We start from the raw sequence: 13,081 nt of genomic DNA on the forward strand, positions 1-13,081 counted from the left end.
TAGTTCTACAGAACTGGTGAATTAGAGAACAAATCATAGAAATAATAGAAAATTACAAAAAATGAGAAAACATGCTAAAAATTACATGATATAGCTGAAGTAGCTGTTAAAGATTTTTCAAGAATAAAAAAAAAATCTAAATAACATCAAACTCCTCATCTAAGCAATAAAGCTGAAATTTCAAAAGATGAAAAAAAATTGAAAGCAAAAAGTAAATCATTCAACTAATAAAAATGGGGCCTGTTATTAAGAGAAGAAAAAATTATTAAGATACTTAGGTCCTGTAAGATCAAATCACACTTAGTACTCTCATCTTATCACTACCTTCTGCCTCTTGGACTAGAAGACAAAGCAATGAGCTCTAAAAGCTCTAGTTGAAGAAAGGACTTTGCAGACATCTCATTTCCCATCTGGCTGAAATACTTTGGTGTTTTTCTTATTTCTCCATTATTCCCTGACCTTAGCTACCTCTCTCTTTTAAGCTTCCTATTATGTATTGTCTTCCCCTATTAGAGTGGATTAGAGGCAGCTAGGTGGCTCAGTGGACAGAGGTCTAGGCTTGAAGTCAGGAAGACCTGAGTTCAAACCTCAAATACTAACTCTGTGACCCTGGACAAGTCACTTAACCTGTGTTTGCCTTAATCTATCAGAGAAAGAAATGGCAAATCACTCCAATTCTTTGCTAAGAAAATCTCATGGACAGCATTGATATAGTATTAGATTGTAATCCCGTTAAGGATAAGGTTTTTCCTTTTTAGTATTTGTATACCCAACACTTAGTATATAATACTTATTACATAGTAGATACTTAATAAATGATTGTTGACCATTGGGCTTTTTTTTTTTTAAGGGAAAAAACTTATCCATATCAAGGGGGTTGGAGAATGGGAAGGAGAATTCACAGCAACTAAAGGGGAAAAAATATTTTCCCCAGATATATGATAAAAATGATTTCTTAGAGAAAATTCATGAATATGTATAAGAAGACTAGAAAGGGGAGACAGGTTATGAAGAGCTGTGAATACTAGACTAGAATATTTGATCCTGGACACAACAGGAAATCACTGAAGTTTATTGAGCAGAGGGAATGTCATGATCCAACCTGAAGTTTAAAAAGATCACTTTGATCACTGAGTGAAAGATGTACTGAAGTTAGGAGAGAGTTAGAACAGACAGAATATCTGAATATTGGGATAGTCCAAGTGTAAGGGCCTGCAGCTTTTGAGGACTTGAGAGAAATGTTTTGTATGGGTTTTGGCAATTGTCTTGTAAAAGCTAATTGATATTACATAGTGAAACGGAATTGGGCTGCTAGTCACTGGACTCCTTTTACAATGTGAAGAACACAACCCATGGCAGCTTGAGCCAGTGACAGTAGAAAAAAAGCTTCCCTCTGGGTATCTTGGAATCCTAAGGGAGAGTAGCCTTGTGCCTTGAGAGAATGAGTCAGAGTATCCCACAGTAAAGTACTAGAAAGGAAAATGAAACAGAAACTTGCAATGATAAAACATGCAATGTAATAGCCAGAGTCCAAGGCATCTGTAAACAATTAGAGGTTGGGAAAATTGAATGGGTGGGTCAAAGTTAGGAGCTAGAAAAATAATTAGCAGGAAGTTTGAATTATCAAAGTAAAAATTTGAATTTCAATTAGAAGACAATAAGGATGGTTTGTATAGAGAAACATGGTCAAAAATATGAGACTTTCATCAAATACAAGTCAAGACAAAGGAATTATTTCCTTTTTTATTAGGATTACTAAACCAGTGGATGAAGAAAATACTGTGAATATATTTCAGCCAAGAATTTAACAAAGCTTTTGATTAAAAAATCTCTTATTTTTGTGAATAATCAGTCAATAAGCACTTCTTTAAGTATCAGGCACTGAACTAAACACAGTTCCTGTAAAGAAAGGCAAAATTTGTTCTTTTCCTCAAATTTGTAGTCTAATGAAAGAGATAACATGTCAATAAGTATTTACACAAGATATGTAGAATAGTAGGTAATTTTAGAGATGATTAGGAAAGGACTCTTATAGAAGGAAGCTTTTGAGCTGAGTCTTGAAGGAAGTCAGGGATTTTTATGGAGGATGAAGATTCCAAGCTCAGTGTCAGCAGGACAAAGGCACGGAGATGAGAAATGAAGTGTCCAAGGAACAGCAATAACTTTTTAAATATTATGATATAAAATTATAGACAGCTGAACAATTTAGATAAATTAAGAGAGGTTATGGGTCCCTGGAAACCACCATACATAGCCTTCAATTAATAACTGTTCCAAGAGTGTGATAATTTGCATTAAGTATCTGTTCTCAGCAAGATACTACTGGAGTAATCTACCACTATTCATAACCTTTCAAGAAATCACTCCCTCACACGTGGCCTTAAGTAGAAATAAAGAACCTTACCTGGTCAAGCTTGCTCTTAGAGGGAGATAGCTTGGATACCATTTATGGCTACATCTTTCTTCCCATGAGTCATTTTTTAGTCATGGCGACTTTCTGTGACCCTAATTGGAGTTTTCTTGACGGAGATATTAGAGTAGTTTGCCATTTCCTTCTCTGGCTTATTTTACAGGTGAGGAAACTAAAGGCAAACAGGATAAAATGATTTATCTAGGGTCACACACAGTTAGTAAATCTCTGAGACCAGATTTGGATTTAGAAAAATGAGCCTTCCTGACTGTAGGCCTGGTACTCTATTCACTGTGCTATCTACCTAACCTCCTTATTAGTATGACCATGGAATTTTGGTTATTTCTGTTTTTGTCCTTTATTTCCAATAAGATATTTCACATCTATTTTTTTTTCCATTCTTTTGATTTTTATTTTATCTTGATAAATTTTTGTCAAGAAAATCTCAAGCGAAGTCATAAAGAATCAGACACAACTAAAACAATTGAATGATAAGAAACTTTTTTTGGTTTTTTATTACTTTTTATTTTTTTAAATACATACAAATATAGTTTTCAACTTTAACCTTTGCAAAACCTTGTGTTCCAATTTTTTCTCTCTTCTTTCTCCTTTCTCCCCTCCCCTAGACAGCAAGCAATACAAGTTAAACATGTACAATTCTTCTATATATAGTTCCATATTTGTCATGCTGCACAAAAAATTCAAATCAAAAAGGAAAAAAAGAAAAAAAAACAAGCAACCAACAAAAAAGATAAAAATACTATTTAGTCTCTATAGTTTTTCTCTGGATACGGATGGCTCTTTCCATCACAAGTCTATTGGAATTGTATTGAATGACCCATTGTTGGAGTTAAATCCACCACAACTGATCATCACAGAATCTTGTGGCTGTACCACAAACTTCTTTAAAAGTTCTTTTAATAATAAAATAAAATAAATAAAAATAAATTTAAAAAAAAGTTCTTTGTGCCTCTTTTACCATTTGGTCAATTCTATTTCTTAAGGTATTTTCTTTAGTACTTTTTTTTTGCTTCTTTTGCCAACCTATTGATTATCTTATAATTTTCTTGTATCACCCTCATTTCTTTTCCCAATTTTTCCTCTACCTCTCTTCTCTGATGTTTAGAATCTTTTTTGATTTTTACCATTCTTGTTGGGTGCATATTTTTTCCCTTTGGAGTTTTGCTTATACTTGCTTTGACATCATTTTCTTTTGGGTTTGTGTCTTGATTTTCCCCATCACCATATGGTCATGGTTCTTTTGTAATTGTTGTTTGCTCATTTTTCCAGGCTATTTCTTAACTATGAACATTATGTTAAAGGCGGGCTTTGTTCCCACACTAGAGGGGGTATGTTCTAAGCTTTGGGCCTTTCATGTTGTTTAGAACTGTGTATGAGTAATGCAACAGGATTCTGAACACCCCGCCAGCAAAGGGTACCCTACAATCTCCTTCCAACCAGTTGTTCAATCACCCTCCTTCCCTATCTCCCCATAGACTGAGAACTCCTGACATTGTTGCTGTCCTGAATGCAGCCACTTCCAAGTCCAGCTGCTAGCTGCCCAGTTTGCACTGTGCTTACAATCCTGACCATCACTCTGGTGAGACAGACCTTTCCTGTCAACCTTCTAAGTTATCTTGACCTGGAAAATTGTTTTACCCAAACTTTTACAGTTTGATTTGAGGTGTTATTTTAGAGTTGTTTGGAGTGGAATTTGGGAGAACTTGGCTGAGTTCTCTACTCTGTCATCTTGGCTCAATTCTTGTTTTTTTATTTCCCTGACCCAGACCTAAATCCCATTAGTCCCCTCTCTCTTCCCTAAACTCAACCTGTTAATAAATCACTTGCTAACACATCAATCTAGCGACATCACTGCTCATCTCCCAGGATTACCTAATCGCCCTGAACTGTCCTTGGAACCGTATATATACTCAAAGAGTAGCTTAGCTATTAGTGTTTCAGTGTCAACATGGCAACAGTTCCCAATGTAACAGCCCCAGGGGATCTGTGTTTCACCCTGCACTCCTTGGCATTTTTATCAATATTTGTATGAAAGGATAGGTGGCATCTCATTAAATGTACAGATAACATGAACTGAAAATGATAACTCCCAAACTGGGAGTGAGAGAAAATAAGTATGACACATAGGTTGGGAACCTGTTGATGATAATGGTACCCATCATCCCATCACACACTAAGCAGAATTTATGATCTGCAAAACCCTTGACAGGCTACAGCATTGAATTGATTCTAATAAGATGAAATTCCATATGGATAGATGTAAGATCTAAGATAATAGAAGCATAGTTAGATAGTGGTTCTAAAAAAGATCTGGGGGCTTTACTGAATTGGAATACAAAAAGTTCATGTGATCTTGTGCTGGGGAAAAAAAAAGGAATGTAAGTGGAAATTATTTTATTCTTTGCAATGTGTCTCTAATAGCTAGTACAGTGCCTGATATCTAGAAGGTGTTTAGTAATTATCTATTGATTGATAGCTTCCTACAAAGGGGCAGCTGAGAAAGAGAGAAACAAGATAATCTTGCTGTACTCTGCACTGCTTAAATTTCATCTAAATTTTTGTGTTCCATTTTGGGTAAGGTAATTTAAAAAATACAATAATAACCTATACAGTCCAGGTGGCGAATGGACTTGAGTCCATGGCATCTAGTTAATATTAATATAACTTTAAGTTTGCAAAATGCTTTATAAATATTATCTTATTTGATCCTTACAAGAATCCTAAGAGGAAGGCGCTATTATTTTCCCTCGTTTTTCAAATGAGGAAACCAAGGCAGAATGGCATTTAGTGAATTGCCTTTGTTCACACAGCTAGAAGTATCTGAGTCCACATCTGAACATGTCTTCTTGATTCCAGGTCCAGTGTTCTATTCACTGTACCAACTTTTCCATCAAATGAAAATTAGGTGAAGGAATTGGGCATGTTTAGCCTGGAAGAGAGGGGAACATGCTATTTATTTCAAGGGCAATTTTCTGGAAGAGGAATCAAACTTGTTTTGTTTAGTCTCCAAGGGCAGAATTTGGAAACTGCAAAGATATGAATTTAGATATAAAACCAGGAAAAAACTTCCTAACAATTAGAGCTGTCCAAAAGTATAAGGTGATAGATTATCCAACCCATTGGAGATCTTAAAGCAGAGGGTAAATAACACTTGTCTGATAAGTGATTTTCTCTGTGTAGCAATTTTCTCTGTGTAAGAACTGAACTAGATTAGCTACTGAGGTTCCTTCCAGTTCTCAAATGTGATTCTATAAATCAAAAGTTGAAAAATTTAAAATGCAGCAGCTATTAATCAATAATGATCTCAAACTAGTGGCTTCAACTTATGATTCTCCAATAGAAAAAAGAGCAAATTTGCTTTTTAAAAAATATTTTAGCTTCAAAATATATGCAGAGATAGTTTTCAACATTCACCTTTGCAAACAATCCTTATGTTCCAAATTTTTCTCTCTCCCTTCCCCCCAACCTTCTCCTAAACAGCAAGTAATCCAATATGTTATACATATACAATTTTTCTATACATATTTTGACATTTATCATGCTGCACAAGAAAAATCATATCAAAAAGGAGAAAAAATAAGAAAACAAAAAGCAAGCCAACAACGAAAAAGCTGAAAATATTATGTTGTGATCAAGATTCAGTCCCTAGAGTCCTCTTTCTGGATGAGGATGACTCTTTCTATCATAAGTCTATTGGAATTGGCTTGAATCACCTCATTATTGAAAAGAGCCACATCCATCAGAATTGATCATCATATAATCTTACTGTGTGCAATGTTCACATCAATTTATGTTAGTCTCTCCAGACCTTTCTAAAATCATTCTGGTGTTTCTTTTAGAACAACAATATTCCAGAATATTCCTATACCATAACTTATTCAGCCATCTCCTATTGATTTCTTCTCTGTGGAGAAGAAAAAAAAATCAGAGGTTGTAATGGTCTAATTCTTTTAAAATAATATACCATCCTTTTTTAAATATTTTTCCAGTCCAGAAATATCTTTAATATGAAAGAACATAAAGAGAAGTATAAAAACCAAATATTTTCACGAAAATTTGGCTAATAAAGAGGACTGAAAAGTATTCTAAGCAAATTAATCTTTCTTAAAGAAACTTCTTAGATGAATCTTGCAAACTATAAGAGTTTGATGTGCTTTCCCAATCCTTTATTTTGTGTAAATAGCAAAGTTTGTATCTGACCCTAAATAATCACCCAAAATCACAGCCAGCTGATAAAAGTTCAGATCTTTTATTGTATCCTTCAATATAGCCCAGTTAGTTTTCTTAGAGGGCTATCTTTCTGCTTGGTTCTAAAAGCTCTTGCAGCTTTGTCCTTTGCTCTTGCCTCTGCTTTCTTCAGCCTCCAGCCAGCACCAAGATGGAAGATGAAAATGAATATCTCTTGCCTCAGAGAGAGGGGAGTTCTTTGCCACTATAAAAAGAGCTGCCACAAACATTTTTCCATATGTTGGTCCTTTTTCCTTTTTTTGATATCTTTGGGACACAAGCCCTATAGAGACACTGCTGCATCAAAGGGTATGCACAGTTTGATAGCCCTTTGGACATAGTTCCAAATTGCTCTCCAGAATGGCTGGATAAGTTCACAACTCTATGAACAATATATTAGTGTCCCAGTTTTCCCACATCCCTTCCAATATTCATCATCTTTTCCTGTAATTTTAGTCAATCTGAGAGGTGTGTAATGGTATCTCAGAGTTGTCTTAATTTGCATTTCTCTGATCAATAGTAATTTAGAGCATTTTTTTCATATGACTAGAAATGGGTTTAATTTCTTCATCTGAAAATTGTCTATTTGTTTCCTTTGACCATTTATTTTTTTCTTTTTTTTATTATAGCTTTTTATTTACAAAACGTATGCATGGGTAATTTTTCAACATTGACCCTTGCAAAACCTTCTTTCCAACTTTTCCCCTTCTTCCCTCCACCCCCTCGCCTAGATGGTAGGTAGTCCAATACATGTTAAATATGTTAAAGTATATGTTAAATCTAATATATGTATACATATTTATACAGTTATCTTGCTGCATAAGGAAAATCGGATCTAGAAAGAAAAAAAAAACCTGAGAAGGAAAACAAAAATGCAAGCAAACAATAACAGAAAGAGTGGAAATGCTATGTTGTAGTCCACAGTCATTTCCCATAGTTTTCTTTCTTCTGTAGATGGCTCTCTCCATCACACATGGCTCTCTTCATCAACGAGATGATTCAAATGATGTGGTTTGAATCATTTCATTGATGAAGAGAGCCACGTCCATCAGAAGTGATCGTTATGTAACTTCTTGTTGCCATGTATAATGATCTCCTGGTTCTGCTCACTTCACTCATCATCAATTCATGTAAGTCTTTCCAGGCCTTTCTGAAATCACCCTGCAGGTCATTTCTTACAGAACAATAATATTCCATAATATTCATTTACCACAATTTATTCAGCTATTCCCCAACTGATGGGTAGCCACTTAGTCCCCAGTTTCTAGCCACTGAAAAATGGGTTGCCACAAATATTTTTGCACATACAGGTCCCTTTCCCTCCTTTAAGTTCTCGTTGGGATATGAGCCCAGTAGACACTGCTGGATCAAATGGTATGCACAATTTGATAACCCTTTGGACATAGTTCCAAATTGCTCTCCAGAATGGTTGGATTTGTTCACAACTCCACCAACAATGTATCAGTGTCCCCGTTTTCCCACATCCCCTCCAACATTCATCATTATCTTTTCCTGTCATCTTAGCCAATCTGAGAGGTGTGTAGTGGTATTTCAGAGTTCCTTTGACCATTTATCAATTGAGGAATGACTTGCATTCTTATAAATTTGAGTCAATTCTCTATATATTTTAGAAATGAGACCTTTATCAGAACTCTTGGATATAAAATGTTTTCCCCAGTTTTCTGCTTCCCTTCTAATCTTGTCTGCATTGGTTTTGTCTGTACAAACATTTTTTAATTTAATATAATCAAAATTATCCATTTTATACTTTATAACAATCTAGTTCTTCTTTAGCCATAAATTCCTTCCTTCTCCATAGATGTGAGAGATAGATTGTCCCTTGTTCTTCTACAAATTTGTTTTTATAATTAATAAACTTCAGGAAAAGGCAATCCAAGTGACAAGTATTTTAAATGTAATTTTAAACCTGAAAATGAATAAATGAAAATAATAATAGCAAACACTACCTACTATATAATACCTACTAGATGCTAGACAGTGTGTTTTAACAATTTTTATCTCACTGGATCCTCACAACAACCCCGAGAAGTAGATGCTATTATCTCTATTTTATATTTGATGAAACTCAGATTAAATGGCTTGCCCAAAGTCACACAACTATTGCCCAAGGCCAAATTTGAAGTTAGGTTTTCCTAACTCCAAGCTCAGCAATATAATGGTTATTTCCTAACTTTTTAAACATAGCAATTAGAAAATTGGGTTCTGACTTTAAAAGTCTCAGATTATAAGAAAAAGGCTATGTGGAGTTTATAAATTTGTATATTTGAATATTAGCTTGTCAATACAAAATACCTGCCATGTAAATGAGTCCTTATTCCTTCTATCAGCAGGGAAGATAATACTTTGCATCATTTTATTAAAGAGTTGATTTGAAAGTGAACTCATTCAAATTTAGCAACTCTTATTCTTTATAATAATGAGTAGGTAATGCCTTTTAGGGGTATGAATAGTTCACTTGAACTGGGAATATTTGGATATAGTCAAATTGTAAAACAGGTAAATGATAATTCTGGTGCTTTGTTCCTTAAAAATTATCATTCTAGACAAAAAACGCTGCTATATATATTTTGGTGTATTATAAGGACTTTCTTCTTATCAATTAACATCTTGTGGATAACCAAATCTCTGGGTCAACGTCACTTAATCTGCAAAATTTCAAATTATTTTCTATAATTTTTATATTGATTTCATAGCTCTACCAACAATGCAATCTCCTTTTATTTTTGCTTCTTCCCTTTGAAAGAAAAGTTTCTCACTTGTCAGACCACAAGTTTGGCTATCACACTCCTTGAATAATATGAGGTTATAATGTGTACACCCAGCTATTCTAGATAATTTATGTTTACCCAGAAACAAAAAAAGTTATAGGGATTTTATACCAATATTCCTATAAAAGATCAATTTCATAATTTTTAGATCCAGTGGATATAATGTTTTATTTTTTTTTATTTTTATTTTATTTTATTTTTTTATTTAATAGCCTTTTATTTACAGGATATATACATGGGTAACTTTACAGCATTAACAATTGCCAAACCTCTTGTTCCAATTTTTCACCTCTTACCCCCCCACCCCCTCCCCTAGATGGCAGGATGACCAGTAGATGGGATATAATGTTTTAATATTGCTATAATCATTTTCCTCCTTTCTCCATTATAGTAAAATAGTCTCATTGAAGAATATATTCAAATATCTTATGAGAAGTTCATTGTCACTATGTAAGTCTACAATGATGGGAACATTAACTTTCTTGTAAATATCTTTGGGGTGATCCAGGCCAATCCCACTATAACTTGCATCAGGAGATAAACATCCTGATCCTTTCTAAGTCTGGAAAACCTTTGTTTCTTGTAGAGTTTTGGCTAGGGGAAGGGACTGGAGGCAATTGGAGTTAAAATAACTTGCTCAGGGTCACACAGGTAGGATGGTTAAATGTCTAAGGCGCATTTGACCTCAGATCCTCCTAACTAGGGCTAGCACTTTAGGTACTGTACTATGTAGCTACCTCAAGTCTGGGGGGCAGCTTTTAAGCTGTTGTTATCCTTTAAGATCAGGCTCTGAAAACCATGGAAAGTGCTCAGAGATTGTCAAGCTTATCCTTTATTCTCCAAAAATCTATGGCTCTCTAAAGATTTTATTCCCATATCTTGCCTTTGTGGGCCAGTGGAGAATAGAAACAAAAAGTATCAGTTCGTTCCACATTGGTCCCTCATGGCTGCTGTAACATAGTATATAGATTGATACAAAAGCCAAAATACCATCTTTTGAATGTATACCAGTTGCGTGGAAGCCCATCATGATAAGACAGATTCTGTTACAATTAGTAAAGGACTTTTAAAAGAACCTATTCCTAGATTTACTAAGCATCAAGGTGACAGGATAGAGTAGATAGAGTGAAAGGCATGGAGTTAGGAATATCTGAGTTTAAATCACTTCCTGGCTGTGTGACTCTGAGCAAGTCTCTGTTTGCCTCAGGTTCTTCATAAGTAAAATGGAGGTGATATTGCTATATTATCCTCTACCTTCCAGGATTGTTGAGAGAATTAATGAGAAAATCATTGTAAAATATTTAGGCACACTGTAGGCTCCATATAAATATTAACCATTGTTATTATTTTTTATTTTCCTTTGTCAACTATGACAAAGGCACTCAATTATTTTACCAGAAAAAATGAAAAGGAAAAGAATCTGTGAAGCACGGCATATCCAACATTTCATTGTCCACAGCATACTGAACTCAGAGACAATAAAAGTACAAAATGGAACTAAAAATTTTTAAAGTTAAAAATGTGCACTAAAACAGTATTTAAATAGCCAGATATTTTGCCCCTGATTCGCATAAATAAAAAGTCTGCTATGAATAAGAAAACTGATTTGTTCACCATAAACATTAATGGGATATCAATTCTCTAAACACTATCTGATTGGTGGTACTCTATGGAATTATTGTAGGCATTAATGAACTGTATCAGAGCCTTCCAAGAACAAATATTATCCACTTACTATGCTGGGAGGCTTCCCTATTGCTGCAAGGACTTGTCTGGGCAGCCATTCTTGGCCCAGATGATTTCCTGAGTTACTCTGGGTTTATAACACCTCTTTGGGATCTTGTATTGTTAAGGCCCTAGTAATTGCCAGAGATATAACTGATCAGCTGTTTGGTGTAAAGTCATGGCTTCCTATGTAAAGATGGGAAAATGCTACTCTACTCTATATCTCTGAATTTTACACAGATAAGACAACATATATCCTGCTTGGTAAAGGGAGATTCTTATCTTACTATTATAGCAATGCTGAACCTATATATTCCAATTTCAACTGAAAAGTTAATATAAACTACAGTTCAGTTATAACTGCATAACACCATCCCACAAAATAGAAGGATCTGTTCAGCTGATTGGGAAAGTAGCAAAAACCTCCAAAAGTTTTTCTTTTAATTTTTTGTTTTTCTGAGCTCAATAAACATCAATAATTTTAACTCTATATAAAAAGAACAACAAAAAAAAAAACTCAGACTATATGATAAAACTACAAATCGCCATTACATATACCTTTAAAAAATATGTCTAATAAATTCAGCATGTTAGTTCCAAAGAAGTCCCTATTGTTCATGCTTTCTTCCAAACCACTCTGTTCTCTTCTGCATTTTAAAACAAGTGCTGCCTAGTACTCCAAATTACCAGTAATAAGAGAAATGAAAATCAAAACAATCTTGTAGTTTTACATCACACCCTATAAATGGGCAAAGATGACAAAAAAATGGAAATGGAGTTAGACAGATTATGATAAGATAAGCACACTAATACATTATCAATGGAGCTGCAAATCAGTACAACCAAATTGGGAAGCAATTATAATTAAGTGAAATTTTTAGTTGTTTTATCAGTATGTCACTGAATAAATTAAATTTGGGCAATATTGTCATCTAATGACATTTGTATGTCATTTATTTTGTCTTAGTCCAACCATGAACAATAAATATCTCTAGTTATTTAAAATTGTCTTTATTTCTACTGTTATGCCCTGAATAAAAAAGTGATGCTCCCCCCACCCCGCCCCCTCATCATCAGGCCTGAAAAACCTTGGAGCTCTGGCCACCCTTACATACCATTAAGTCATAAACTCCAGGTGCTTTATTTCAATCCTTGCTAGGATAATTCCCCCTCCTTTTGAGTATTTCCCCTCACCTCACTGTCTCCTGTCCATGACCTTTTTATCTTGACCCCTATTCTGTCAGAATTAAGTGATGCTTCTTTCCTGAAATTATTCTCCCAGCATCCTTGTTCCCCTATCTGCCTTTGTTAAACCCTACTTAGCTAAAACCACATATAGGATTCCTGCTTCGGTTTATCTGTGCCAAATGCTTTGGACAAGAGTCCCATCCCACTGCTAGACTGGAACTCCTCACATTCGATTAAATACTGATCTCTGTCTTGTCTCAGTTTCTCTGATATTACACCACAACAAACGTCTTGAAGTTGTTATCGTATAATTTTTATGTATGAACTAGTAGGTAGACTAAAATATTTTGTACATTCTGTAATTTTGAATGCAAATTCTTTTTCTGTCTCTACTTTCTCAGTTTTGGCTAGCTATTGAAAAACAAAGAGATTGAAATGTCTATTCCCTTTGACGCAAAGACTTTATTACTAGGTTTATGCCCCAGGGTCACTGATAAGAACAAAGTCTCTATATATACCAAAATATTCGTAGCAATATTTTTTGTGATAACAAAGAATTGGAAACAAAGTAGATACACATTAATTGGGGAATATCTAAATAAATTTTGGTACATGAATATAATGGAATATTACCACGCTACATGAGATGACAAATACGACAAATATAAACACAAAAAGTTTTATGTGATCTGACGCAAAATGAAGTCAGCAAATTCAAATA

This window comes from Sarcophilus harrisii, chromosome 5, assembly GCF_902635505.1.
Source record: "Sarcophilus harrisii chromosome 5, mSarHar1.11, whole genome shotgun sequence".
NCBI classification, from domain to species: domain Eukaryota; kingdom Metazoa; phylum Chordata; class Mammalia; order Dasyuromorphia; family Dasyuridae; genus Sarcophilus; species Sarcophilus harrisii.